The 25,802-nt window shown below is 46.0% G+C and overlaps 1 protein-coding gene across 8 annotated transcripts in view; it reads right to left on the minus strand.

The window, feature by feature from the left end:
* The window catches only part of GRIK4 (glutamate ionotropic receptor kainate type subunit 4), a 317,543-nt gene that overhangs the window by 115,471 nt on the left and 176,270 nt on the right, over positions 1-25,802 (minus strand). Inside the window, exon 4 of one of the 8 annotated variants that reach the window (XM_065568977.1) lies at positions 13,644-13,830. The exons of the other annotated variants lie outside the window; for them this stretch is intronic. The gene's annotated coding sequence lies outside the window, so the exon portion shown is untranslated. The remainder of the gene's footprint in view (positions 1-13,643; positions 13,831-25,802) is intronic. 8 annotated transcript variants of the gene reach the window in all.

The following is a 25,802-nucleotide window of genomic DNA, read 5'->3' on the forward strand; positions in this document are numbered from 1 at the left end:
CGGCGCTTTTCTGATGCAAAAGTCACTTCACCACAAACATAGCGGAAGTTATCTGCACTGATCACACAAGTACGAGGCATCTCTGCTCAGTTTGGCTAAACAGAAATGTGTCCCTTTGCAAAATCAAACACTGACAAATAAGAGAGCACGACACTGTATGATTTCTAGAGCTAATATAGGGCAATTTGTTCAGCAGAGTGATGTAAGCTTCGTTAGGATTGCATCATCCATGACTTCTAGGAATAACATGATGCAATTCATATCATGTATGACTCAATACCATGTTCAGATTGCATCATTCACTGTTTTGCCTAAAAAGCAAGTACTGTCCAAACCCAGTCATAGATTTATTCATAGATCCAGTCAAAGATGTATTTTAGTCATTTCTGGTTTAAATTGAGATCCCTTCCCTTTATAACTCACTTATCCTCCGCCATTCCCAAGTCAAGGGTTGTATATACTGACCCAATAGCATATCTTGAAAACTAGAGCCAATCAACAATTTTAAGCATCATTTTCATTCTCAGTGACCCAGAATTAGTAAAGTTTGACTACATTTATTTCAGAAGCATTTTGGCTGTAGAGCAGTGTTATAAAAGCTGATGTGTGTGTGAGGGAAAACACCCTCAGAAGCTAACTGTCAACTTACTTTTTCTTGGATTCCTTTCACTCCCCTTCTTCCATCACTACAGCATAGAGAAGGCCCAAATCAACCACTGTACCTCCAGACCCAAAGACTTCGGAATCTAGGATCTGAACTTTGTGGCTTGCTCCATAAACTCTCGATCTGAATGCACCTGAACTTTACAGCTTGCATTGAGAACACGTGTGTGAGAGGAAAGAAAATGGCCCACCGGCACACAGCAAACTGCAGAAAGTCAAAGGCAGCCTTAAACACAGGGAACATAAGCGCCTTCCTAGGACCCCAGTCTGCACAGACTGACAGCATCTCTTATCTCCCTCTGAGATAGGAATAGAGAATGGGTACCAGGTACCTCCTAGATTCCATCATCCCACTAGATCTAGGGTAGATGGGAATAAATACACCTCTACCTCGATATAACGCTATCCTCGGGAGCCAAAAAATCTTACCGTGTTATAGACGAAACTGCGTTATATCGAACTTGGGTTTGATCCACCGGAGTGTGCAGCCCGGCCCCCCCGGAGCACTGCTTTACCGCGTTATATCCGAACTCGTGTTATATCGGGTCACGTTATATCAAGGTAAAGGTGTATCACAGCTCATTATCTCATTAGGAAAAAGTTCCTAACTGTCAGGGTGGTTAAACACTGGACTAAATTGCCTAGGGAGGTTGTGGAATCTCCATCTCTGGAGATATTTAAGAGTAGGTTAGATAAATGTCTATCAGGGATGGTCTAGACAGTATTTGGTCCTGCCATGCGGGCAGGGGACTGGACTCGATGACCTCTCGAGGTCCCTTCCAGTCTATGAATCTATGAATCTCCCCAGTCACCAGCAGCATGGGATCCCCCATATTTTTAAAGCTGGTAGGCAGAATTGCCTCTCTGTTTAAGGAGTCAAATCAATTCCAATTCTACTTACTGCAATAACTCTCAGCACATCACGACTAAACCTAGCAACCAAAGTAGATAGTGGTCTATGATGCTGCAGCAAACGTGGTCGGTCATCTAGGACTTCACCTGGAACGGTATACCGAACATTCTAGTTTCCTGGAACTTCAGGTTGGTAACAAGGAAAGAATTTGGATCATCTCACTTGACAGCAGTCACTATACTTATGCTCCACTTAGAACTTCATTGCAGCAGTGGGGAAAGAACTCCGTTCCTCTTTTTCCAAAAGCACAAGACCTTAGCTCCTTGAGCTAAAGGTACTAGGACAGTCAGCTAAGCAGTTCTGATTCCATCAAGAAGGCAGAAGAGGCACCTATACAAAGTAGCCAATTCCTTCAAATATAGGTGGCAGATTCCTAATTCCCTGCAGGGCTTGTCATTTTATGTCTTTAGTTTTTGCGCATCCCATGCTTACTGTGTGACTAGTAAATTTTTACCAGATATTAAACCAGCCCATGAATCTGACTGGGTAATGAGGATGAACTGAGCTTTATTTATCATTCCATCTAGCAGACCAAAAGATTCATTTAATATTTTAAAAGGTTGATTTTAAAACTTTATGTCTGGGGACACATTGCCAAATCTAGTCTAATCGCAGCATCATTAAGTGCAGACTAAAGTCCTTATTTAAATTCACTTTCATCTAGTCCCGTCTATAAAATATGGAGAGATGTATCAAGTAAATCTTAATCCTGAAAAAATGTACAGCAATGCTTTGAACTTCATTAGCCACGGAATGGCTTCACTGCTTCTCTCCCAGTCATAATAAATGTCTCCTCCTTAGAACTTTCAGGGCTTTTCTGTCATAGAATCATGGGCAACTTTCAGAAGTGGCCACTGGTGTGTGGACTTGACTTAAAACCATTTGGGATTTCAGAGCCACTGAGCAGCACCCATTTCTATTGGAGTCAATAGGAGCTGTAGATGCTCAGTGCTTCCAAAAATAAGCCCCAAAGTATCTCAAGCAGAGCTGGTCAGGGAACATTTTTGGTTTTTGTGGGAAATTTTGCAGATGGATAAAGTTTTAATTTAAACTTTTCCTAAAAAGTTTTCAGGTTTGTATAAAAAAACCCAAGATTTGCCAAAAACTGAAAAATGTCATCTGAAATCTATAAAACTGTTGGGTTTAGGCTATCAATGTTCACATTTCAGCTGCCAAAAACATATTTTTGGTTTTCATTTCCCCCCCAGGCACAACAATTCCCCCCCTTGCAAAAAAAAAAAATCAATTAAAAAAAAAGTTTGGCAGAAATTTCCAGCACCCCCCCCACCCCCCCCCAAAACACATTTTCTCTTGAAAAAGTTTTTCAACAGTAAATTTTCAACCATCTCTAATCTTAAATAGGGCCCCCAAATGAGTGAAGTCTTGCAAGTTGGGCCATAAACACTTCATCTATTAGTTCACCTGGTCGTTAGAGAGATGGCTGATCATATGAGGCTGACGACACCTCCTTTTATCCAGCTGTTAAACTGCATTAGAACAGCAGCTAAAAATACAGTCAGTACTTTCTTAATATACCTTTCCACGTGAACGATCGCTCTAATTGTCATGGAAATGATACAGGATAGTGATTGGGAGGGGAGGTGTCCACCAAACATGTCTATATTAAGAGTTGAATGTAAACTGCTGCAAATCTCTGATGCTGGCTGTCCCTAACAAAGAGTGTTTCTACAGCCTGTTTTCTAGTGTTTCTAGCAATCTCCCAAGAGATGGTGGCTTCTTCTACAGCCCTTGGGTGATTATTCCGGTGTATAAGGCCCTGATCCCACAAACACACATAGGATTCGTTTTAAACGGAGGGAAACTGAAAACACTCAGAATGTGAGAGTTTTTACTGTAGCGTTTTCACACTAACCACAGCTCAGGTGCAAGAGCGCCACCCTCCTCCAACTTCTCTCCCCTACCCTTGAAGAAACTCCTCTAGGAACAAGAGAAGTGTTCATTCTCCCTGATTCGGTCAACTCTTGTCCATTCTGCTGATCCTGCCAACACAAGGATCAGTTAATTCCAACAGTCTGGGTTGTTTTCGCGACATGGAGAGCTGTCCGCTTGGAGCTGCGCTGAGACTGACCAACTCACCCTATAAAGACCACCAGCCAATTTTCAGCCAGCAATTAATTTCATCTCCTGCTGCCTTACATTCAACCGGTGCCCAAGAGGCTAAAAGCTCTGCATTCTATTCCCCTGAACCATCCACTCCCCTTGTGCTTTTACTCTGTGAACAGGACTGTAACATAAGCAAACAGATGAGACTATTGCATGTTTATTACATATCACATTCATGATCCAAGATCTAATGAAGCGGCATTTTTACAACAACAACAAGGAACAGATGGTACTGGAAGGTTTATATACTGCTGCAACAACACTGTTTGTTGACCTTTCCCAGTTAAGTTTATTAAGTGCCGTTAAATCTCTTAAAATGGCTTTCGTACCATTGGGGCTATACTGACAGCCGACAATCAATCAAAAGCAACTGTTATTTCCAAGTTAGGGTCTTGAATACGCAATGTTATGGAAACATGAGCTTGAGGAAAGGACTTCACTTCCTAAAGTCCAGTGCCCTGGGGTCAAGAGGTCCATTTACCCAAGGTATTTTCAAGGTGCATATCACCCATACATCTAATAGGTATTTCATATTTTTTGTATTTATGTCCTAAATATACTTCTAACCCCTTGTATGTTCCAAAGACGATTTGTACGCTCAAAACTGAAGTTGTATTGGGAGTTCAACCCAAATAATGCAGAAGAGCTAGGTTCAATCCAGATGCGCGTTAGCACTTAAGCTGAACTCAGAATCCTGGGTTTTTAATCCTGCCCTGACAAATGATTCAAAAGCATGCGATTTACTGCAGCTAGCTCTTTAGCATGGGAGCCAATTTAAGCATCCTGGGCTGTTCCAATTCTCAGAAACGTGCTGTCCCCTTTGAAACGCCAAGGGCCGCATTCCGACACACCAGCAGCAATTCTCTGCCATGGAAAATGCCTCTGCAATGAGACTCATCCTCAAGTCCTCCCACATCTCTTTCCTATTCTTCTCTGCACTTCGTGGACAGATCATAGGCCTGCTGTGCTGCTATTACCACCTGATTTTACCTGCTCACAATTTAATCGGTTTTGTAACCTAAAATTGTTCAGATAAAGAGGTAATTCCAATTTTTTGGTTAGGTTAAAGATGGTAGCAAGGTTTGCTTATTTTGTGAATTTCCCCTCTGTTGGTTACAATATCAGCCCTTCAGGCTGTCAATTCAGTAAACTGTGAGGAATTTGCAAACTCCCTCATTACAGGTCTGTCAAGTAGAACTCCAGTGGAGAAACAGGTGCGTTTGTGTTTCCATTTTAGTCTCTGAACCGCTGGTTAGGGGAAAAAATAACAATCTGCTGTTACTCCAGAAGGAAAAAGAATCTCATTGAGAAAAAAAAAAAAGATACCTAAGCTTCAGACTCTCTCCTTCAAAAAGAGACTTGATAGCGTTCATCAGATCAGCATAGCAGAGGGCTATTTATTGCTTTCGGCCAACATCCGAAATCTGCATTTAAATGGAGCTTCCCTCTCATTTAGGAGATCCAGAGAGAGTGAATTCAGAAGAGAGAGAATGAGGGAGAGGTGGGGAGAAACGATAAGACGGCACAGGGCTTTGTGTTGCCACTGCTTGAAATGCAGCATCTCTTTTCTCTTTCTTAATAATTGCTTTGTGTGCATTAAACAATAAAAAAAATAGTTATGCAACAGCTGCCCAAAATTGCCTAGGATGGCAAACAATGGGTTCCAGCTCTGTCCTATGTCCCTGGTGGGCCTGCGAAGGATGCTCTATGGGTGGGGTATGTTAATACTCAAATGCCACTTGTCTACCAGACAACCATGGGAAAGTCTAATCTTTGTGCCTAGGTAAACATGGTCCATCTGATGCATCTGAGGAAGAACGTTGCCAGGTTACTGGATGCTATTTCCTCCTTTGCATGGGTGGATGCATGCTGTAATCTCAGGTAAAGCAGCTCTTGTTGCATGGAGAGGAGTGGTATCTCTTCCCTGGAAGCCCTAACCGCCTGCCACCGAGGCAAGACATTCATGGGCCACTGTACCTACGAGTGGTTGGTTTGATTTGCTCAAGGGTGAACTTTTCAATAGCACTCGAGAGAAGCTGGATCAGCCCCATTCAGCCTTGCCTGGTCCCGCAGAACAACCACCACCAACAAAAAACCCTTTCACAGTCAAAACAGAAAAACATTCAGGCTGTCATTCTGAGAGCAGGTGCCTGGAAGATGGGTCTTGTCCCTTCCTCACTCGCTCCCCCTCCCTTTGCTTCACGGGTGGGAACAAACACTCTAATGAGACAAGGTCCTGGGCTTCCGAGAGAGATCTTCTGCCTTGCAGAATACAGATTCTTGGGGACAAAGGAGGTCAGCTGGCTGCTCTACCATAAACAGCAACAGTCTGTTGGAACCAGAGATGAGTCTGAGAAACAGAAACATTGGCTCAGAGTATTCTGTCTCTTGTAGACACCAGACGTGAAATCTTGGCTCCACTGAAGTCAATGGCAAAACCCACCGATGTCAAGGAAGACAATGTCCCACCCCAGATGCAAATACTGTCACACTATGGCAAAGCTCCAATTTGGTTTCAAAAACCATGTGGCCGGGAACTGGGAAAGCCTGTGTAGGCCCCAGAGACATGTGGGGAGCAGTCCAAAATTAAGGCAGAAGTGTTGGGATAAGGATAAGTAAATACCTCAATCTCCCCTGGATGCTTGTGAGCGTAGGACGGTGCGCGGATATATAGGAGGCATATTAGGGCAAGGAATATGCTGCTGGGGCTGTGAGGGGAAGACACTATCCAAGGCACCCTGATCGTGAGCAGAACAGGCCATGAAATCAGACAAGGAGGTCCCCTCCATCTATTCCAAGCAGTCCGAGACTGGATAGTACCATGACTCCGCATCTGGAAGGATCCAGTTTAGACCCTGCCATCTACCTTGCTGGTAACTGCTGGTCAGAGACGTCATCCATCCCGATGGCAGCCTCCGAGACAGCATCAGAAAGGTGCCATGAGATCCTTCAAGTTGTAAAAGTCGCAGAGGAGGGGTTTGCGGAGCAGCCGTTTGATAGTTAGAGACCAAAGCCGTTCACAATGAACCCACGTTCCTCGTTCCTTCCTCTGACTCCACCTCAGGTGACTTGCAAACACTGCCACACAAAAATGAGATTCGGAGACTGAAACCTTTCCTCAGCCGAAGTGCCCCTGCGAGGGGATGAACAAGACAACAGCAAAACCGGGCTGAAAACCTTACAAATCACCAGCCCCTTAGGTCCTGGGCAGAAATGGCAGGAGATAGAATGAAGGGGCCCCATGCTTCCCACTGCAGGATAGGAGTGAAATCAACAGACTTGCATCCTGCAGGAAGGAAACCAGACCCCGGACATACAGAGGATTTCAGAACGGTTCCCCCCCAAAATGGGCGAAGTTCTAGGGTGGGAGAACTGGGTGGTCATTTGATCTGAGTCAGCGTGGCTCATCTCTAGCTTTCATTACAGATAAGAAGGAAATCATGGCTCCATGTGTTGGTATCTTCTGCTGCTCCAAAGCGCAGCGTGGACGCAGGAGACTGTTCAACTCTGTAGGGTTGCTTCAGTCCATCATCGATAGAGGAACCAACTAGGAAATTCAAATCCAGAACCTGCCTCCTCCTTTCCCCCTGTCTTCAAAGTCTTGAGGTCTTTGTAGCTGGAATTCTTTCCCCAGGATCTTTTGTTTCAATACTGTCGAGTTGAGCTGGGCTTTAAGAGGAGGTTTTCCTGCCCGTTTCATGGTCTCAGGTGACCACCAGCAGCTGCGGTTGTTACAAGGATAGCACTAAAAACCCTGATGAAACGAGCCAACTAGGCAAGACCAGGAGACAAGCAAGAGCTTAATTAAGTCAGTGGAGAATTTGAACATGGGGTGGGGGGAGATATAGCCAAACAAACTCCCACGCCCTTGCCAGACAAAAACCAAGGAAGCGAGAAATAATATTTAAAGATTCTAGGTCTTGTAAAGACAAGCCAGGGTTTGTAGCCTGCCAGGGTTTATAGCAGCAATGATGGACGAGAGAGGCCCGTTGTGTGTTTCAGCGGTTGGATTCTGCATTCGATAGACAGCCAGCAGCAGCTGGGTTTTGCAGAGAGACCCCCCGCAGCAAGGCGATGCAGAGAGAGAGACCACGTCAGTGCCCAAAGTGACCTTCCCGCATCCAGGACACCTCACCTCACAGACTGCTCAGATTACACTAACTAAGCAAATTCAGGCTGTTCAGTCCATCTCCCAAGGAGCGTCCGGATTTCTCCAAGTAGTGGTGCTAGTGAACAACTCGGTAGAGGGACCTGTGCTGCTGAAGGGTGCAGTTTTCAGTTAAGTCTTATAACCAAGACCCTAATCACACATGCTCACTTAAAGAGCCCACAGCACCTCCCCACATAGAGTGACCAGATGTGAAATGTGAAAAATCGGGACGGGGATGGGGAGGAAGGGGGTAATAGCAGCCTATATAAGAAAAAGACCCAAAAATCGGGACTGTCCCTATAAAATCTGGATATCTGGTCACCCTATCCCCATCAAAGGCAGGAGATATAAATGTATATGCCCTGGTTTAAATCTAAGATAACTGCATTTTGGCCTCTCTATCTCTCTCCCCCGCCCCGCCTCCCCAACTTAGTTCCAACTGGCTATCTCCACTACCTTTCCTGAAATGGCATAGAACATTCCTGAACGGCTATAGTGTTTCACCCCAGAGGAGGCTGCATTTTACGGGTGAAGTGATCCCTGTATGAGGGTAAGTCTGTGAAATGCTTTGGAACTAAGTGTTGTGACAAGATCAATGCTTCTAACATTGACACTGCTGTAACTCTCCCAGATTGAGCCAACCTTCCTTCAAGATTTAAGGGATTAGGGGCCTGATCCAGCATCAACGGGTGTCTTTCCATTTACTTCAATGGGTTTTGGATCAGCCCTTAAGAAAGAAGGGAGTGGGGCCCATATCCTTTTTAGCATGTCCTGCAAGAGCTCTGCATCTGGCCTGTACAGTCATTTTACTCTTTCTTCAACACTTGCTTCCCTCCTTTGAGGGACATTGGGACTTGAACATTACTAAACAGCATCCTTGCTGAATTGTTTCAGGTTGGCAGTCACCAACGCATTGCAGAGGCTGCCCGGCTTGAATTGAGAGACCGGTGTGCAGAGGTGCTAGGCTCATATTACCAAGCTTGCCACAGCTAATTGATTAATTGCATTTATGAGGAGAGCAAATAGCCTCAGACACAACTGCAATATCAAGGTGAGAAGGGGAAAAGAATAGGAAAGGTTTCATGCTTCCTCCAATGGGGAGAGCTTATGGATATTCACCAGCTAGTCGTAACAGCTGGAGGACCCAGCAGAGATCGGGGCCTCAGTGTGCTAGGTGCTGTACATATGCACAGTTAAAGACGGTCCCTGTCCTGAAGTAAGCAGATAAGGGATGTGTGAAAGGATTATCATCTCCGTATCACAGAGGGGGAAACTGAGGCACAAGGAGGCTAAGTGATTTGCCCAAGATCACAAAGGATGTGTATGGCAGAGCCAGTAATTGAACCAAAGAAGTCTCCTCATCCCCCGTCCAGCGTCTTACTGACAAGACCATCGTTCCTCTTTGGTTATTAACAACACTACCACTATTACTTAATACTTCTGAAGCACCTTCCACCCACAAACCTTAAAGTGCTTTCCAAAGGGGGGGGGGGGGGGCGATGAGCTTTATTAGCCCAATTTTACAGATGGCAAAACGGAGGCACAGGGAGGTGAAGTGATAACATTTACAGATGACACCTAAACTGGTCAATGATTCAGAGCAATCTAGATCACTTGGTAAACTGGCACAAGCAAACAATATGTGTTCTAATACGGCTAAATGTAAACATACACTTCTGGGAACAAAGAATGTTGGCCATACTTACAGGATGAGGGACTGAAACAGATTTGGGGGTCACGGTGGATAATCAGCAGAACATGAGCTCCCAGTGTGACGTTGTCGCCCAGATAGCTAATATAATCCTGGAATGTATGAAGAGGGTAATTTTGAGTAGGAGTCAAGAGGTTATTTTGCCTTTGTATTTGGCACTGGTGCAATCACTGCTGGAATACTGTGTTTGGTTCTGGTGCCCACAGTTCAAGAAGGCCGTTGGAGAAGGTTCTGAGAAGATCCACAAGAATGATTTAAGGATTAGAAAACATGACATATTGTGAAAGACTCAAGGAGCTTGATCTATTTAGTTTAACAAAGAGGTTAAGGGGTGACTTGATTACAATCTATAAGTACCTATATGGGGAACAAACATTTAATATTGGGCTCTCTAATCTAGCAGAGAAAGGTAGAACACGATCCAAAGGCTGAAAGTTGAAGTGAGACCAATTCCAACGGGAAATAAGGCATAACATGTTAAGAGTCAGAGTAAGTAATCACTGAAACAATTTACCAAGGCTCCCAGTAGATTCTCCATCACCGACACTTTTAAAATCAGGATTGGAAGTTGTTCTAAAAGCTCTGCTCTGGGAATTATTTTGGAGCAGTTCTCCGGCCTGTGTTATACAGGAGGTCAGACTAAAGGACCACAATGGTCCCTTCTGGCCTAGGAATCTATGACTCTATGACCTATCCAAGGTCACCCGGAGAGTCAGCAGTAGAGCAAGGGACAGAATGCACGGATAATGTGCTTGCACAGCACCATACTGAACACGGATAAAGAATCAGCCCCTGCACTAAGGAATTTATGGTTTAATTCAGACACAGGCAATGCACTTCAGAAACAGCCCAGTCTCTAAGTGGTGAAGATGACTTTGATGGATTGCAATAGGAAAGCCTCCAGGACACAGGTGTTTTAGGGAGAGAGTCGAATGCACAGATGCCAGGCGGCTGAGCGCCGTTCAAATGTCTAGGCAGAGGTTGCTTGGTGCAAGAGAAAAGAGAGGGAGTTTTAAGAGTAGGAGGTGATTATGAAAGCAGGGAAGAATGACAATGAGGGAGTTTATTTCAGGACAGGGAAGGGGAGCAGAAGAACACGAGAGAAGAGGTGGCAGGTAACCCACCGCTCACCTCACCCGCATCACATATTAATTAAACTGCACAAAGGTGCTTTATTGAATTTGGAACAGTGAGTCCAGAGCGCTGGCTGATGTACCTCTGGATTGCTTTCATCTCTTTGCTTTGCCATCGGAAAAACAACGTTCCCCGCTGAGCTACATCAAAATGCGATGCTAAAGAGTTGCTCCACCGGTGGTGGAAACCTTTCAGATACAATTTCTCTCAGTCTGTGCATCCTTTCCCTTTTACCTAGCCCCCAGGAATTTAATAGATTATTTTAACACCTTCCTCCCTTCTCTCTGGTGCGTGGCGTTAATTGAGTTTTTGCTAACTCTTCTCTGCTCCCACAGGTGAAACAAGTCAGGAATCCTTTCCTCTGGACCCTTTTAAAATGGTTTCATTCCCTGGCAACCCTCTTAGTTGCAAAAGTGCTCCCAAAAGTTGCAAAAGTTTCTGCGTCCGTTTGCTGCTTACAGAGAGAGTTGACCCTGCATTAATGGGGGAGAATTAAGCTCTCTGTTACTTTTGCAAACGGATGCAAGGGATGCAAAGCGCAGCTTCCATTTGACCCCAGATTAGCACGTGTTCCATTTCTTTTTAGCCCCTTTCAGCCACAGGAAGACTGCTCTGAGCTCACTCTGTAGAGCTGCTGCCCTCATGTTACCACCATTGTCTCAGTTTGGGATCCACAGCGGTAATATGCATGCACACTCTTATTTGTGCACTGGTCCAGGGACACTTCTAATTGGTCTATACGTCTTCTACAGTGCCTAGGGAAATTGAGACTCTCTGCAGCTTTGAGAATACACAATGCATGGGAAGTGCAGTGAAAAACAAAAAGGGGTAACAAGCATGTGTGAGAGAGAATACGTGCACCCAATTATACATCATCTGGAGATGGTCGGACAGGCAGGCAGAGAAGACTGCGCTAATAATCCCTTCTAGCAGGCACCCGCCTGTCCTCTTTACAATACGTGGCAATGTTACACAGTGCCTTCCATCCAAGGATCTCACTGCAGTTTACAGTCAATACATGAAGTCTCACAACAACCTCGTGAGAACATAAGAACGGCCATATTGGGTCAGACCAATGGTCCATCTAGCTCAGTATCCTCTCTTCTGACAGTGGCCAATAGCATTATCTCTGTTTTAGAGATGGGTTAACTAAGCACATCAAGGTTTAGGCTAAAATTGTCAAGAGTAGACACCTAACTTGAGCCATCTCTGGCCAGTTGCAAGGGGGCTGACTACCTGCTACGCCAGCTGAAGTCAAGGGAAGCCTCTGGTGCTCAGCTGTTCTCAGAAATCAGGCCCTAAGTGTCTCAGTTGGGTACCTGAAACACATGGTCACTTCTGACAATTTGAGCCTAAATGACTCACTCAAGATCACATGGCTGAGATTAGATCCCAAATCTCCCGATACCCAATCCTGAGTCTTAACCACAAGACATCACAACACATCTTAGGCTCCTATATGGTTTACTCCTGGGAGAATTCTGCACCACTGCGTGTGCGCAGAATTCATGTCCCCCGCAGATTTCTTTGCTTCCCCCACAGAAAAATGACTTTCTGACAGGGAAGCAAAGGCAAGCTGCAAAAGCAGTCACACACCACTCCCTAGCAGAGCAGGTTCATCGTTTCAGGCCCCAGAGCAGCCAGTGGAGAGGAAAATCACTGTAGGACTGGGGACACCCCCGCTAGTGACTCTTACCCTAAGCCAGGATCAGCTGTTAGTCTTCGATGAGCTGGAGGCAGGAGAGGACAGGACTTCCTCTTCCCCTGCAAGAAGTGGCTGGGGCTGTGTCACACCCACCCCCAGAAACCTTCCTCCAGCTACAGGAAGCTCAGCATCCGCCCCTGCTTCCTCCCCACATTGCTCCTCAGCTGTGTGGGGAGGGGTCACTGTACAGGGAGCTGCTCCACATCCACCCAACCCCCATCTCCCATACCCAGACACCCCCGCCAAGCCTCACCCTGTACATCCAGAAACTCCCTAGCCCTCCATGCCCAAACCCCACCCCACTGAACCTCAACCCCTGCATCTGGAGCCCCCCTGTATCCACACCCTGCCTCCAGACCCCCACTCCTGCACCCAGACCACCGCCACTGAGCTCCCTGCACTCAACCCTCACCCTGATGCCTCAACCCCTGCACCACCCCAAGCCTCCACAGCCAGCCCCCCACACCACTGACCTCCAACTAGCTGCATCCAGACCCCCACCCCACCATGCCCCACTCTTCCAGCACCCAAACTCTCCCCCCGCTGAGATCCCCACACACAGACCCCTCCGCTGAGCCCCAACCACCTTCACCTGGAAGCTCCTGCAAAGTTCCATTGCCCCTGCACCTGGAACCTACCCTCCCCCCCCAACGAGCCTCTGTGCATCCAGATCCCCCCACAAGTAGACTCCCCCAGTGACAGTGATCTGCCTGCATCCAGATTGTCCCACACAGAACCCTCTCACCCCACACCTGGATCCCTCCACACTGAGCCCCTCCACACTTGGATCTTGCCTGGATGAGCCTGCCTTCCCCACACCTGGTGTGCCTGGTGCAGAGAGGCAGGGCCCCGGGGTGTTTCTGGGGCAGGCCCAGGCCTTGTGCTGTCAGAGTCGGGTGCAGCCTCACCGCTGAGTCCGTGTTCTGGAAGTTGGAGAGTGGGCTGCAGGGTGATCACCCACCTTCGTGCAGCCAGTGGCCTGTGCTCCCCACTGCCATGCTGGAGCCTCTGCTTTTATTTATTGACAAATAAAACTTGCAGAATTTTAAAATATTGTGCGCAGAATTTTTAATTTTTTTGGCGCTGAATGCCCGTAGGAGAAATAGTCCCCATCATTGTGATATCTGAGTAACTCAAACGCTTTAATGTTTTTGTCCTTGTGATATCCCTATGAGGCAATGCAGTGCTCTTATCCCCCTTGTCCAGATGGGAAACTGAGGCCCAGAGAGACTAAGTGACTTACCTAAGATCACACAGAGCAGGGATCTGAACCCAGATCTCCCATGTTACAAGCTCGTGCTCTAACCACTGGCAAACGTCCTTCTTAAGACTACCCTGAGGTTTCCAGTACAATGTTTTTCACTTTGCCACACAAACAATTTTTGCTGACCGCTTGGGTGGGCACTTCATATTGATTCTGCTGGATCTATCTGGGAGAAAAAAGGGGGAAAGGAGAAAGAAAGATATTTAAAGATGATGAACAGAAACAGGGGAAAAATGGAAAAGAACCCAAGAGGCAGGAAAAATCAATTGTATAAAGTAAATTAAAAACCACAGTGGAAAGTGTTAGTGAAGAAGATGAAAGAAACACAAAGAAACATAACTCAGGAGACTGAACAACTCAAGAATTAAGCGCGAGGGAGGTACCAGAAAATAACCGGGCTGTAAGATGGAACAGAATGGTGGGATTAGACTGGAACTGACACCTACTCCAGTTCATGAATGAGAAATAACAAAACCAGTCAGACTTGTCTTGTAAAGCAGAAATTGAGTGGAGGTTCTCATAAGTGAATTACATCCCCTGTAGTTTATGATGATGCTTCTTAGAGAGGATATTGAATTAGTTACGTTAATCCATCGAGGAACCGGATCAGGTTCACAATGATAAGCTTAAACAATAGCGTTATCCAAAGGCTGCGGTTTATGTTATAAAAAAGCCAGCATTTGAGTTGATTAGTGAAATAAAGTTGTGGTTCAGATAGTTAAATCCGCTTGCTTTTGCCCACCTTAATGAGAACCCATACGGCAGCCACAGACACTCAGTGTTTGCGAGCCTGAGCACAAACGAAAAGGGAATCTTCGAAAGCCGGGAGAAGAATCTGGCTCCGCTTGTATTCCGGTAGGTGGCACAGGCCTCTCATTGGGGGATTGCTCTTGAGGCTGTCGGACAAAAAGCTCGGTTTGCTGGCAGCTGTTGACGCTGTATTTCACCCAGCTTTCAATCACAGACTCATAGACTTTAAGGTCAGAAGGGACCATTATGATCTTCTAGTCTGATCTCCTGCACAACGCAGGCCACAAAATCTCACCCACCCACTCCTGTAACAAACCCCTCACCTATGTCTGAGCTATTGAAGTCCTCAACCTAGTGGTTTAAAGACTTCAAGGTGCAGAGAATCCTCCAGCGAGTGACCCGTGCCCCATGCTGCAGAGGAAGGCGAAAAACCCACAGGGCTTCTGCCAATCTGCCCTGGAGGAAAATTCCTTCCCGACCCCAAATACGGCGATCAGCTAAACCCTGAGCATGTGGGCAAGACTCACCAGCCAGCACCCAGGAAAGAATTCTCTGTAGTAACTCAGATCCCATCCTATCTAGTGTCCCATTACAGGCCATTGGGCATATTTACCGCTAATAATCAAAGATCAATTAATTGCCCAAATTAGGCTATCCCATCATACCATCCCTTCCATAAACTTATCAAGCTCAGTCTTGAAGCCAGATATGTCTTTTGCCTCCACTGCTCCCCTTGCGAGGCTGTTCCAATAGCTATGAAGGCATCGAAAGCGACACTGATAAAGGCTTTAAGACCAGTGGGCTAACACCAGCTGCACTTACTGATTCAGCTCCTTCGATTGCTCCAGCCACCAAAAATGGCCTGGAAAAATGTAGTGCCCTATCATCCTTCCGACGTCTGCGTAAGTGGAGACTCTGAACCTTACCCTCCAGGAGGTCAATAGATGGCACTATAAATATTCTGACCCAGCAGCACCCCTTCTTTCCTTGCGTTCACATATAGGGTTCATCTACACTGCAGCTGGGGGTGTCATCTCCAGCTCAGCAAACTGTATAGCTTCAATTGAGCTTGCACAGTAAAAATACCAGTGGAGCCACAACAGCGCGGGCTACCCACCCAACAACTCTCTCTAGGGTCTCAGACGTTCGTACTCAGGCGGCTAGCCTCGGCTGCCACCTGCAGCACACTAGCTACACAGCTATGTTTAGTGCACTAGCTCAACCAAAGCCAGCGCCTGTATGTCTACCCAAGCTGGCAATGACACATCCAGCTGCAGCGTAGACGTCCCCACCGTTCTGACCGGGAAGTACAGTCCTGCTCGGGGCAGCACGTCAGCACATGAAGTCAGTGGGTGACTTAAAGCTGTGCTGTTCCGAAGAGAGATGGGCTTAGGTACATGCTTAAGTGCCTTCCTGAATCAAGGCCTTACAAATAACAAAAATAGCTTATAAATGACAGGTGCTCCCTTCTCTTTCTGATTTCCCAGCTTCTCCCTAGTCTAGAGGTTTTACGCAGCTCTCGGTGTTTCCACCCTGTAGTTGCCACCAGCTGAATAACCTACCTAGGGGAGACCAAAGCTTATTTAAACTGATCTGTCAGACCTGTTACTTCAAGGCCTGTTTACAAACTCAACTGTTATTTAGAGCAGATCAAATTATTTGTTGTGGATCAATTACAATACATTTTCTAGTCCTGTTCCCCCCCGCCCATACACTGGTGAACCATTTGCAATTCTATCCCGATTCCTGAGAAAGTATTAATCAAATATTTGTGGAGTGCTTTATGCAAACAGATTTCCACCTTTGGGACACACTTACAAACCATCCATCTTGACTATAAGCTAATAGATATTAGTGGTGCAGTAGGATTAAGTCACATGGTATAGATCAGAGTTTCTCAACCCGCAGCGCGCGGGCTGCTTGAGGCCCAATCAGCACACAGCTGCGGCCCATGTGACATCCTCAGGGCCATATGGGCAGTATATATATTATGTGGATGTGGCCCATATAAAACAGAGAGAGCTGCATATGCGGCCCACAATGGTAAATAGGTTGAGAATCACTGGCATAGATTCAGCCCCAAGAGTTGTGCATTCTAGGAGATGGAAGAAGAGCAACCCACGGAGATTGGAAGCTGCTGTTGTAATTCCACCTTTTTTGTTATTCATAGACTCCCCAGGGAGCGAAATAAGGGCACCACAAAAGGCAATGGGAGTTCTGACTTCAGAGGGAGCAGGATTGGGCCAGGAGTCACTATTGACCTCATCAGACTTCCTCAGCAAAGGCTCCTAGGAATGTTATCAGCTCCTTTTTCGTCCTTCTCTATTCTTTCTTCCTTTTCTTTTTTTTTTTCTCTCCATTCTTTTCCAATCTTATCAGATTGGGAACTGAATAATAATAATAAAAATAATAAACCTTGTTTACGACTGGCTGCGGAATTGGGGCAGTTTCCTTTCATCCATTTGCCATCCGAGAAATTGCCTTTTAAGTGGATAATGATGATTGCGAGGGTCCAGTTATTACCTTGAAACCTCACATTTTGATATATCCAGTACTGTTCTGTTATATAAATAACAGTTATTACTGTAAAGTGATTTTTTTTCCCTTTGCACTTCCAAAGGGTTCCTGCAGGAGATGGCAAAGAAAATGGAATCCATTAATATTACACTTAGGCCCTGTTGCTTTTACACTTTAACTCCCATCATTAATCGTCTAATGTGTCTTTAAACAAATGTCATTTATTCCACCATTTCTTGCCTACTATTCTCCTCCCCACCTCCAAGTCTCCCCGCCCTGCCTCCTTTCCTGCATAGTGGGAGCTCTTTACCTCCTGGCTCATCAGCCAACGCGGTGTTCCTGCCAGACAGGGAAGGAGCGCTTCTGGTCTTTTCCAGGCTGTTTGCTGTTAATTAAAAAAGCACCCACAAATGGGAAACACACGAGTGGGAGTTGTGAAATCAGTGTTGCCATGCTCTGTGTAATGGGGGTGGGGGGCAAGAGACCTGGGAAGCCTCTGCTTAGAGATGTTATCTTATAATAATCATAGGGCGAAATTCACTTAAGTAGAGCTCAGACTACCTGCTGGCTCTCATCATGGAGTGAATTTCGCCTCCAGTGCACAGCGTCTTCTTCCTACAAGCACAACCACCAGTTATCTGACATGGTTACAGCAAACCTGGGTGAGCTGTACCCGTACAGCTGCTCCTTTCACAAGACCATCACGTGTCAGTGAGTTCTGGGAAAACCTGGCTCACTATCTAAGGTACTTATGTGGCCTGCATTGGTGTAGTGCCTGAGTACCTCGCAATGCTTAATGTGCGTATCTTCACAACACCCTTTGAGTTAGGCGATTGTACCCATTTTACAGATGGGGAACTGGGTGGAGAGACTGATCGTCTCAAGATCACACAGTAAGTCCGTGGAGGAGCAGGGAACTGAACCTGAGTCCTCTGAGTCGCAGGCTAGTGTCCTAAACACTGGACCATTTTGCCATGGTAAGGGATAAAATGCCAGAGCACACAGGGCAATGTATTCTGCAATGTCTTACTGTACAGATACAAGGACTGGCCACGTCAGTTACAACCAGACCAATAGGTAGTCCCATCTACACTGCAAACTCACCAGACCAGTGTGCTAAGCCAGTTATAGGAGGACAACAATCTGCAAACCTCAGCTTCTAGCAAGGACAAAACCCTTAGTTGTCATAGTGACTATTAACCACGCGGCAAGTGGACATAAACTACCGTTGGCGCCAACCATGACCCTTTGTGCTTACAAGCTCTTTTTTGAGCATAGTGTAGACAGGGCCATGCATGGCTTGACGTTGGGCTTGGCCAAAAAACAACAATTCTATTTCATGAAAAATGTCAAGGTTTTGATATTTGTTTTTGTTCTGATGAGGAATGAAAACGAGACCTGTCGAAATGTTTTGCAAAAAACAAAAACAAAATGATGAGAGACACCAACCCACCTCAGAAAAGCCAATAACCCACTAGGGAGATCTAGGTTCCGGTCCCTACTCCAAATCAGGCAGAGCAGGGGCCCAAGTGAGTGCCCTAGCTATTGTGGTCACAGCATACACAACCAGAGTTAGAAACAAAACCAAATACTTTTCCTGAAAGGTTGCAACGTAACACTACTATATTTCTAAAACTCCAGAATCTAACGTACAACGAACCAAATACAGAGTGAGACAAAGCAGGCTGCTCCTTGACCAGAGGCACAACTCACCCCACCTCACTCAACACTGGCTCTTTTGCAGATTGGCAGCTGATCGCACTCTTCCCTACAGAACCCCCTCACCTGCAAGCAGGACCCCTTAAAAGTTAAAGGGATCGCTTGTAATTTTAAAACACTGTTCTGGGGTGGTGAGACTATTTCTCTCCCCTTGAACCCAACACGTTTTTTGTGTGAAAACAGACAAGTTTCTGCAAAACATTTGACAAAATGGCATTTACAACGGAAAAAAGTTCCATCAGAAATTTTTTGACCAGCTCTACTTGAGGTGTTGTAGCAGTGTTGTAGTAGGTAACTGAGCCCCCACACCTCATCGTGTGAGGGCTCTCTATGCCAGCATGGACCTTTCTCTACCTTCTTTGACATCCTCTGGGAGGAGACCTGGGTCCCACTGGGGCTATATCTTTTGGACGTTGGTGACATCTCGACTGACCTATTTTCTCTTCCTTCCCAAAGGGTAAGGATTTTCCCACCTACCTTTGGATTGAACAACCTGTGCCTCTCCTTTCAGCATCACACGCCTAATCCAAATATTGAAAGTGTTAGAGGAAGCCTTTAAAAGTCTCCCAGTGTGAATCAGCTGAAAGAAGCCTCTGCCCTTAGGCTGGTTAGGTAAACTTCATATCTTGCTAGTCAAATGACTCTCTCCTCTCCAGGAAGCCTTTCCACATAGGGGTCGGGGTGGGAGGAATAAATAAAACCTTTCAGTGATTTCCTAAGTGAGACCGGAGGAAAATTCCAGGGCTCAAGAACACACGGAACACCATAGCCGATAAAGCAGACACTGAGTCTACTCACTTTTAGATGGAGGGTCCATCCCTTCACTTAGGCATTTGCTTAAGGAGAGGGTTGAGTGCAGGAAGGGCTGAGCTATCTCCTAGCTGGACACTCAACAAGGTTTTAAGGCGAGAGTCAAGATCTTACCGGTAAGGACATGCCACCACGCTGCCTGCAGCCACACCAGATCAAGGGCCGGTTTGCTTTTGGAGAACGTGCATCTCTTATTGCTTTTTGATCAACGAGGCCCAGGACCTCTGAGGCATGTTTACGAAGGCACTTATTGATCCATCGGCTCTTCAGCAACTTTGCGTCTCATTAGCTGTTATCCTGGATGCATCAATATGTTCTTATACTTGTGCCAACAGCTTCCCTCTGGGGGAATTCACCCCTGTGCAGAAGGCCAGATCTACGCACCGCGTACACCCTCAACATAGGTCTTAAGTGGGACTAACTTTGTACATAGGCCTTGGGCTGGGCCCCTGAACAGAGGTGAAATTCATCCTGTATTCTGACTGTTTTCCAGTAGAAACAGTCACCCTGATTCTGATCTTGCCAGGCACTGTTGTAACACCACTGATTTCAACGGAGTCACTCCAAATTTCCACCAGTGCAAATGAGAGCAGAATTTGGCCCCTTCTATTCCTAGCAGTTTCTAGTGATCAGTGCAGATGTACCTTCCCTGATCCCAATGAAAGAACTGGTTCATCTCAGCGTCAGGCCGCCAGCTAGATGTAGAGCAAAGTAAAATATCCAGAGCTTTGGGTTTTGTTTTGTTTTAAACCTGGGTTCAGTGTAGGGCAATTTAGCTCTAAATAAGCTCTGTTTACTACCGTTACATAAACTGCCTACTGTTGGCAATCAAACCTCAGGGAAGGCCAGTACCTTTGAGCGCTTTCCAAACGTGCACGTCATTTAATTTTGGGAGAGTGGGTACGAATGAGGCATCCATCTTAAACTGGCAGTGGGGGACTGGCAGACAGGACCTCTGGATTCTATCCCCAGCTCTGTCATTGATTAGCTGCATTGGGAAAGTCATTTAAGCAATCTGTGCCTCAATTTACCCATTGTATAACTCGTTCCCTATTTCACTGAGGGATTGAAAGGCTTAATTAATGTTTGTTAAGTGCCACATGATCCTCAGATGGAAGGCTCTATACAAGGTGTTATTGTTACAAAATGACAGCAGGAAGCCACCTTGAAACAAAGTAGCATCCACTAATTGTGAACCGACTGTCGGCACAAACCATCCGGCCAACAGCTGTATCCAATGTGCATCAATGGTCATCGTCCAAAGAAAACAGGCAGCAGGGAACTAATGTGAAATGGCAACAGACGCTTACATCTGAACAGGCATCCAGGACCTGTGCAAAAAGGCAGGAGGTGCCCATACAAATTAGTAGTAGGTTTCCAGCAAGTGCCTGATGTGAAAAGCAGCACATTACCAATCGGAATTGTTCAGATAGTTGCTTTTAAGTGTATTTTGTGCTAGGGAAAGATGACAAATCATCATCCGGGAGGCTGAACTCCTCTTCTGATCCACCCAGCGGGAGCAGTGGCCGGGCAAGCCCGTCCTGCTACTCTGCTCCCTGCCCATGTGTCTGAGCCCAGACCTGAAGAGGGCACTAGACCTGAAGAGATTGGATCAGTCAAATCTGGGATTCCTTGCCGAGGCTGACAATGAAAGGGGCCTACCAAGGCCCTCTGCAATACTTTAGGTGGACACCAGCCCACTGGAAGCTGGACTGAGACCACATTTCCTGTCAAATCACAGCATCTCGTTTAGAAGTGAGCTGTCAGTAAGTGCCACAGAGGACGAGGCATTAGGTTCATAAAGCTTCTGGGCATCTCAGCAGAGGGAGGACACAATGGAGTCTGGACCTTTTCTCCAAGTGCGGCAGCCCCCTTTCTCTTGGGTCGAACCATCAATTCTAGTTTCTGTACTGCTCCCTCATGTGTGGTCACTAGGGAATGCCCATGTCTCCTTCACAGATAATTTCCTCCAGGATCTCCCCACCCGGTCTCCAAACACTTACTGCTTTGGAGATGCCTGTGCAGTACCCACAACATGCTAGAATCAGGGGTCGGCAACCTTTCAGAAGTGGTGTGCCGAGTCTTCATTTATTCACTCTGATTTAAGGTTTCGCGTGCCAGTAATACATTCTAACATTTTTAGAAGGTCTCTTTCTATAAGTCTATAATATGTAACTAAACTATTGTTGTACGTAAAGTTAATAAGGTTTTTAAAATGTTTAAGAAGCTTCATTTAAAATTAAATTAAAATGCAGAGTCCCCCGGACTGGTGGCCAGGACCCGGGCAATGAGTTCCACTGAAAATCAGCTCGCATGCCGCCTTCAGCACGCGTGCCATAGGTTGCCTACCCCTGTGCTAGATGCTGTCCACACATATATTGTAGGAAGACAACCCACAGATTCTCTAATTCTCTTGCATTCCTACAGAATTTCTATCACACACACCCCGCCTTGGCCACAGACGTCCTGTGGACTTAATCGCTCTGTTCCTCAATTCCCTAGCTGTAAAACAGGGACAGTGATTCCTTTCTTAGACCTTTTGTCTTTTTTTGTTTTCTATTTAGACTGTAAGTGCTTTGGGTCAGTCATAATCTCTAACAGTATGTTTGCATGGTGCCTAGTACAATGAGGCCTCTAGGCACATCTATTATGCTCTCTCTCACACAGAAACATTTAAACCAGGTGGATAAATTGAAGGGATCATGTCAGGTGACAAAGTTGCTTTAAGCAGAATGGGCTAATGGTTGGAGCAGGGGACTAGGAGCCAGGTTTCTGGGTTCTACTGCCTACTCTGTCTCTGAACTTGGGTAAATCGAGTCGTTTCTCTGTGCACCTGTCAATTACGGATAAAAATACTTAACCACTCCCCACCCACCCACACTGAGATCCTACAAAGTACTGCCATCATTATCCTGGGGGTTCACACACAAACATGTTAAAGCTTTGAATTCAAGGGCTGACAGCCTTAGCACGTGTTTCTCCACACAGGTGGAGATCATCGCTCCTGTGGCTGTCTCCCATTAAGCCACTCGGCTCTCCCACGCTACAGCCAGGAATTAGCTCTCTGATGAGGACATTCTGGGCTTCAATTGCCTCCCCCCCCCCCCCCGCCACCCCGGCCGGGAAAGCAGGCAGCCTGCAGGAAGCAGGTGGCTTTTTGCCATTGTGGGTTCTTTAGTAGGATGAATCACTGATTTGTAATCTTCTCCCCAGCTCCTGCTGCTCTGACAGCGGAACGGATACCATTAGCGATTCTTGGATTAGAAGCAGAGATGATATCTTCCCATCCTTGCTCTTCAGAATCTTAACTATATGTTCCTGGCTACAAACATGCCAGGTCCACTCTTTGGCTTTCTGCAGGGGTCTCCTCTAAGCTACCCCGCTCCCTCAAAACTCAGCTCGCCTATCCCAAAAGCGCTTGACTGTGTTTGTCATGTTCCTGATTAAACATCTAATGAGGAGTCTGAATCAATGAGACCAACCAGGGAAAGCAAATTGGTGCCAAATGAGCCCTGATACCTTTCCAACTTACAAATAAAAAGCATTTTTATGGGAGGGTGGGAGCAGGTTGTGTGGGGGCGTTAAAGCCATCAATTAGCCTCGGGAACACATATCACACATGTTATACATTGAAACATACTTAGTGTAGTGAAACCTGCATTAACAACATTCTTGCATGGGCAACACCCTCTGCTAAGCAACCACTTCAGAACATCCAAAACTGGCTTGCAGTACAGTTGAGTATGACCACTAGCATCACTTCTACTAGGAGTGACTTTTTGCTCATCCCTTAGGTGGGCAACTTTGCCGAATGGGTTGTTTTTGCATGAAAAAGGTCATTTGAAAAGTAGTTCATTTTGGGTGTGAAAAACCCTGAAGGCTTGGAAATGTACCTAAAATCGGGTAGCATCAAAATCATGAAGATTTTCATATGCAAACAAGCAAAATCGGTGGACTCCTCCAAGACCTGCAAAAGTGTCACATTAAACTGGAGAGAAACCCCGTGGGAGAGGAAACATCTTTTACTGGCCCACCTTCCACCAGTGGAAGAGAGAAGCTTTTGAACAACACAGGATTCCTCTTCAGCTCTCTGACTGGAAACTGTTGGGGTGCAGGGACCCCTTTGTTCAGTGTTTGTACAGTACCTGGCTCGGAGGGGTCTCCCTCCATAACTAGGGCTCCTAGATGCTACTGTAACACAATAATAATAATAATGATTCACCCCAATATGAAAAATAGGATTTTTGGATTTGTAAAGAGGGCTGGAATGAAATGACGACATTTTTGCTCAACCTATCGTCTAAGAAGAATCCAGTCCCGCACCTCCCTGTTACCACGCATGCACCATTTTATTCCAAGCAGCAGTAGAATTTTGTCCTGCCATCCATCCATCTGCCCACCTGATTCTAAGAGAGACAACAAGCTCTGTGATAACTCTCCCTCCTTCTAGGGCTGCAAGTCCAGTGTCTGCTTTGTAGTCCAGAGATGTGTGTGGAAAATTGGGACTTTTCCCCACAATGCATGCTGTCATTTTTTCTGATTACATTACAAAGACAAATTGCAAGAATGAATTAAGAAAACTCCACTGTGTTAAGGCTCAGGCACTTGTACCAGACCACTCCTCTCTGGCTAGCCCATACTGCGTTAAACACCCATGGCTGGCCCGTGCCAGCTGACTCAGACATGGGCTATGTGACTGTTTAATTGCGGGGTAGATATATGGGCCCGGACTTGCAGGGTCCCTGAGCCCGATCGTCTATACTGCAATTAAACAGCCCCGGAGCCGGAGCCCCACAAGTCTGAGTCAGCCGACACAGGCCAGCCACAGTGTAGATATATCCTAAGAAACCCACAGTACATACTGGTGAAGGCAGCTTGCAAAAGACATCACACCCTCCATTCATGGACTACTCCTCATTTCTCATGCAAAGATCTTGGCTCATAAGGGCCTATAAAGAACCCTGCCTCTGCAACAAACTCAACATCAGACCAGACCCTCCTGTCGTTCCATTTTACAAGGATCACCAGATTCTCTGACTTGGCAGGGAATAAATAGAATACCTGGACTGAAAAGGTTGCTGATGCCTATTTGCTTGGTATTTTGGGTCCCAATTAAATCAATTAGTGTACACATAGAACACTAATGTTGAAGATGCAGAGGATGTTTTATTATCTACATTGAAAATCAGTTTGTGTGTCCAGATGGTCACTGGAGACACTGTAATTACCACTGTCACTATGCATGTTTGGGCCAGTTTCAGTGGCAACAGCAGCGTTTAACTGTTTGGAGTGCCGCCGGTGCCATCTGGGCAAGGCTGGGTTCATTGTCTGCCTGGCATTGATGGAATAAACACTGCTGCCCCATTCACACAATTGCCATTTATTGGTAGCGACTCTTCTCAAGTATAAAAGGGGACCAGAGTGACACAAAACACCTTTGCAGTGAGAGAAGTGCCTAATAGATCTTCTAGGCACAGAACTACCCTCTGGCACCAAGAGGAAAGGGTGGGGCTTATCTCTGCACCTGGAAAGCCAACTATTCATTCGGGGCACTTCAGATGGGCCTGATCAACTCCCACTGAAGTGACTGGCCTAAAGGAATGGGATCAAACTCCATAAAACAAAGGCTAGTAACAGTTCTATATCTCTCAAGCAATGGTGCATTTGCAGGGGCATGGACTCCATGAAATAATTACAGATGTGGTCTCCTCATCTAAAAAAAGATATACTGGCAGTAGAAAAGGTTCAGAAAAGGGCAACTAAAATGATTAGGGGTTTGGAACGGGTCCCATATGAGGAGAGATTAAAGAGGCTAGGACTCTTCAGCTTGGAAAAGAGGAGACTAAGGCGGGATATGATAGAGGTATATAAAATCATGAGCGATGTGGAGAAAGTGGATAAGGAAAAGTTATTTACTTATTCCCATAATACAAGAACTAGGGGTCACCAAATGAAATTAATAGGCAGCAGGTTTAAAACAAATACAAGGAAGTTCTTCTTCACGCAGCACACAGTCAACTTGTGGAACTCCTTACCTGAGGAGGTTGTGAAGGTTAGGACTATAACAGAGTTTAAAAGAGAACTGGATAAATTCATGGTGGTTAAGTCCATTAATGGCTATTAGCCAGGATGGGTAAGGAATGGTGTCCCTAGCCTCTGTTTGTCAGAGGGTGGAGATGGATGGCAGGAGAGAGATCACTTGATCATTGCCTGTTGGTACACTCCCTCTGGGGCACCTGACATTGGCCACTGTCGGTAGACAGGATACTGGGTTAGATGGACCTTTGGTCTGACCCGGTATGGCCTTTCTTATGTTCTTATGTTATTTTCTAAAGACCCCCA

Source organism: Chrysemys picta, chromosome 16 (assembly GCF_011386835.1).
Source record: "Chrysemys picta bellii isolate R12L10 chromosome 16, ASM1138683v2, whole genome shotgun sequence".
In the NCBI taxonomy this organism is placed as follows: Eukaryota; Metazoa; Chordata; order Testudines; family Emydidae; genus Chrysemys; species Chrysemys picta.